Source organism: Delphinapterus leucas, chromosome 17, assembly GCF_059928025.1.
Source record: "Delphinapterus leucas isolate spDelLeu-1000000601 "Yukka" chromosome 17, BTC_Dleu_Yukka2, whole genome shotgun sequence".
In the NCBI taxonomy this organism is placed as follows: domain Eukaryota; kingdom Metazoa; phylum Chordata; class Mammalia; order Artiodactyla; family Monodontidae; genus Delphinapterus; species Delphinapterus leucas.
The window spans coordinates 59886150-59891272 of NC_143145.1; the positions used below are offsets into that span (position 1 = coordinate 59886150).

The window sequence follows — 5123 nt, forward strand, 5'->3', positions numbered from 1 at the left end:
GCAGTGAAACACAGGGCAGTCACCCCACACTCTCTTCATACTCTGCACCACAGGTCAGACATTCAGTTAGGAGTGGCCATTCTATATCTTCTGACAGTCTTTAAGAATGTCACTTGGCAATGTCAGCAGACTCTTCTGATCAATTTCTTTTCTTGTCTCCAAGCTATTGTGCTCTCATGAGTTGATTGTAAATTTTACTAAAAATGAAAAGCACAATCATTGCACCAAGAGGCCCACTCCTCCCTACATCCATTGTCCCTTTGCCAGTCCTCCATACTGGTGGTAAGATGGAAAACAATCGTGTCATCAATATTTAAAGAGATCTCATTCTAGGAATGCAGTGATAGCTGAAAGATTTCAAAAGAAGACTGTCAAGATCTGAGAAGGGTCAACATTTTATTCACTTTCAAGCTAATAAGTTAGTCTTTTACTATTTCAAGGATTGTGGAAAATAAAATAAGATGCCTGGGTCAGAGATAAAAGTCTTTGTATATGGTTCAAAAAATGACAAACCAGATGATGGGTCAAAAAGTCAGCCAAGTAGCCTTCAACATAGCAATTTCCTTAGCACAGTTGATGAACTTTTCTAAGAGCATTTCTTTTTCATTTTCTACCTCCTCACTACAGTCATATCATTCTTAGTTTTCTGTGTTACAGTCAAAATCATTAGTTTGTTGGCGGCTACTTCTGGAAATAGTGGTTCAAAATCTCTTCGCAGCAATTCCAGACATGTTTGGATTGCACACTCTACTCTGGCACTTTCAAAGTAAGTTTCTGCTCTGTTAATTTATTGCTCAAAGGTGCATCATTACCCTGAAATTCATTCACATATTGTGCCGTAACAAACTCATGTCTTTCACTGGATAAAGGTTCTGCTAGAACATCAGGTAAAGTTTATGAACTTGGCTTTTCTTCTGTGATGCAGTCCCATTGAGGTGACAATCAAAACCTATGTTCCCAGGAACCTGGAATAACTGATCCTGAGGTCCAAATTGTCCCATAGTTTCATCAGGCAAAACTGTTCGATAGCAGATATCTGTAGGTGCAGTGGCCACATGAGACTCATCAGAACCTGAAGATCCTGCAGTTGAAAAGTCTCTGGGATTGACAACCCTTTTAACTAAAGAGCAAAATCCTGGGTGATAGGAAACCAGTCCTGCTCTGTTACAGAACACTTCACTCTTTATGACAGTCTCTAGGTTCATCCACATCTCTGCAAAGGGCACAATTTCATTCCTTTTTATGGCTGAGTAATATTCCATTGTATATATGTATCACGTCTTCTTTATCCGTTCCTCTGTTGATGGACATTTAGGTTGCTTCCATGTCCTGGCTGTTGTAAATAGTGCTGCAGTGAACATTGGGGTGCATGTATCTTTTGGAATTGTGGTTTTCTCAGGGTATATGCCCAGTAGTGGGATTGCTGGGTCATACAATAGTTCTATTTTTAGTTTTTTAAGGAACCTCCATACTGTTCTCCATAGTGGCTGTATCGATTTACTTTCCCACCAATACTGTGTAAGAGGGTTCCTTCTTCTTCACTCCCTCTCCAGCATTTATTGTTTGTAGATTTTTTGAAAATGTCCATTCTGATTGGTGTGAGGTGTTACCTCAGAAAGACAGATGAATGCTATCGGCATTTAGGATCCTCTATTGATGATCTTCACTGCTGTAAACTGATTCATCACAGTCTCTGGGGTACCCATGTGGTTGTAGGAAGCAACTTCACTAATGCAACACCAGACAACCATATTATGAAGAAATTAAGTGGAAACTAGCAGTAATGTCAACTTATTTGCTCTGCTATTTGTAACATTTGGGATGATCTATAAACATTTTCAAAGGCTTCAGTTTTTAGAATGTACTTCCTTGTAGGTATTTATTTCAACGTTTATGAATTTACAATATTGGCAAGTGGTTTGTGATTTTTAAATTTCAAATATTCATTCATATTATCATTAAATACATCATGAGCACATCCACATTGTAGAGAATGTGGTAACTAACATGTAATCAGGGTATGATTTCATATTGTTATTTTTCCCCTTAACTGGAAAAAACTCAGTTTTAATTATTTTTCTCTGAAAATAATTCATACATTTGGTTATCAAAAAAAATCTTTGTTATTCATAGCAGAACAAGCAGCATGAGTATACAAATATTTATATCAGTTCCCTGACTGATCTCCAATTTCTACTGGTTGTGCAAAGAAGAGCAGATGACACCTGCACACACAGGGATACAGACCTTTTATAATGGACAATAAGCATCCATGCTTGTATCTTAAGAGGTAGCAGAATAGTGGATTCTATTTCTATGCTATAAAATTTCAAACCGTAAATTTAATATAAACAGAAAACAGAATATCATTTAGGTTTTCCTTCTGGATGAAACTTGCATTTCTGATCAACATTAAACAAGCTCAGTGATAATCTTTGGGAGAGTTATTGAAAGGCAGTGTTCCCTGGCAGAACCATAGATGACATAGTATCATGAGTAACAATAAGTCTGAAGACTTATTTTGGGGGAGGGAGGAGGTTCTCACTGATTTTTGAATCTGTGGTTTCATGTTGTTCACTGTTTTTTTTAACTTTCTCAGATAATACTTCTTCAAACTTGACTTCTGCCCCATTCTGTCCTCTTCTTGCACATCATTACATGTATATAAGGCCTTCTGAGTATTTTATGTTACTTTGTTTTCTGTGTCTTACACTCTTATTTTTCTTATTGCATTAGTATAGATATTTCATTCTGACCGAGTTTTGTTCACTAGTTTACTTTTATTGTACTAATCTAAACTGAAATATATCCTTTGAGTTCTTAGGTTCAGTTATAATTTATTTTTTTTAGTTGGGATTTTTTCTTGAATACACAAATTTGTCCTTTATATCCTTTGAAAAAATGATCAGAGCTATTTTAATGTCAGTCTGATAACTCTAGTATTGTATTTTCCCATGTTGTTCATCTATTTTATTATTTTTGCTATTTTTATTTGTGTCTTAAGTTCCATTGTACTACTAGTTATTTTTAATCTTGGTGGGACATTAAGGCCCAACATTGTAGGAATGATTGAGGCCTCGGATAACATAATCTCCCTCTGGGAAGAATTTACATTGATTGTGATAGATAATTCTCATGACTTTTTTTTTTTAATTGAAGTATAGTTGATTTACAATATTGTGTTAGTTTAAGGTATATAGCACAGTGATTCAGTTATTTATTTATTTTTTTGCAGATTACATTTCATTACAGGTTATTAAAATATACTGAATGTAATTCACTGTGCTATAGAGTAAATCCTTGCTGCTTATCTATTTTACATATAGTATTTTGTATCTGTTAATCCCATACTCCTAATTTGTCCCTTTCCCTCTCTCTCCCTACTTTGGTAAACATAAATGTGTTTTCTATGTCTGTTAGTCTGTTTCTATTTTGTGTATAGATTCATTTGCACAGCTGTTAACTTCTAGACTTCAGACTATACTACAAAGCTACAGTAAGCAAAACAGAATGGTACTTGCACAAAAATAGACACACAAATCAATGGAAGAGGTTAAAGAGCCCAGAAATAAACCCACACATCTGATGACTTTCTCCATACACCTCTTCTGCCTCTTCTCAGTCATAAAACTTTCTAATTCAGAAGAGGAGATGTGTACATACACAAACACACACACACACACCTCTTTCATTAAAAATAAACCTGCCTGGGAAAACCTAAAAAAAAAAAAAAAATAGAAAACTAATATAAAGAAAATTCTAAGCTTCCAAATGAGCAAAAGATCTTTTAAAATGGTTGGAGAGGCAATAGAACATTTTACCACTACAAGAGAAAGTTAGAAAAGAAAGAAATAATATAAAAAGTGATGAATTATAAACACAAAATTTTATGATAGAAATAAGTGGATAAATTAGATATCAACAAATACGGCCTCTACCTATACACATATACACAATGCAAAAAAGTCATAATTTCATTATAAATTGAACAAATCCACTTATATAGTCATATTTTAATATATATTTCAGAACATGATAATTGAATATAACAAGGTTATGTGAGATTTCATCTAGTTAATATAAAACCCCTTTTTTTTTTTTTTTTTTTTTTGCAGTATGCAGGCCTCTCACTGTTGTGGCCTCTCCTGTTGCAGAGCACAGGCTCCGGACGCACAGGCTCAGCGGCCATGGCTCACAGGCCCAGCTGCTCCACGGCATGTGGGATCCTTCCAGACCGGGGCACGATCCCGTGTCCCCTGCATTGGCAGGCAGACTCTCAACCACTGTGCCACCAGGGAAGCTCCATGAAACCTGTTTAATATTCTACACCTACAAGAGCAAATTCACATGTAATTAAATATAATTTATTAGTTTACAAACTGAATTTCAGATTCTTTCAAGATAACAATATAATATAATCTATGTTCCTTTAACCACAATCAAACTACAAGCATTGTAATAGATTTTATCATTGCTGTGCAATGTTATTTGTCCTTTCACGCAGGAGAGACTGAATCTCCTGGACTTATTTATTTATTTATTTGTTTGTTTATTTTTTGTGGTAAGCAGGCCTCTCACTATTGTGGCCTCTCCCATTGCAGAGTACAGGCTCCGGACACACAGGCTCAGTGTCCATGGCTCACGGGCCCAGCCGCTCCGTGGCATGTGGGATCTTCCCGGACTGGAGCACAAACCCATGTCCCTGCATCGGCAGGTGGACTCTCAACCACTGCACCACCAGGGAAGCCCTCTCCTGGACTTCTGAATTCCACGTTTTGCCATTTGATTTACTTGGGTGAATTAAATGTGAATGGAAGCAATATGCAGACTGCAAACTTTGAGCATTGTTTTTAGCTTTATTGAAATCTACTTGACAGCAAACTGTGTAAGTTTAAGGGGTACAATGTGATAATTCGACACACCATATATTGCAAAATTATTACCACAATAAGGTTTGTTAACACATCCATTACCTCACAAAAGTACCTTTTTTAATGTGTAGTGTTTAGTCTCATACAAAAACATTTCTACAACCTTCGATTGCTGACTTTATCTTTTGGGAATAAGTTGCATAAGTTTTTAACATCAGTACCAAGGAATTTAAGAAAGAGAGATTTATCCCA

At 35.9% G+C, this 5123-nt stretch overlaps 1 pseudogene; it reads right to left on the reverse strand.

Annotated features, from left to right (window-relative positions):
- Window positions 1-430: 430 nt before the first annotated feature.
- On the reverse strand, window positions 431-1721 carry LOC111164972 (methylmalonic aciduria and homocystinuria type D homolog, mitochondrial pseudogene; annotated as a pseudogene).
- Between the last annotated feature and the right edge of the window lie 3402 nt (window positions 1722-5123).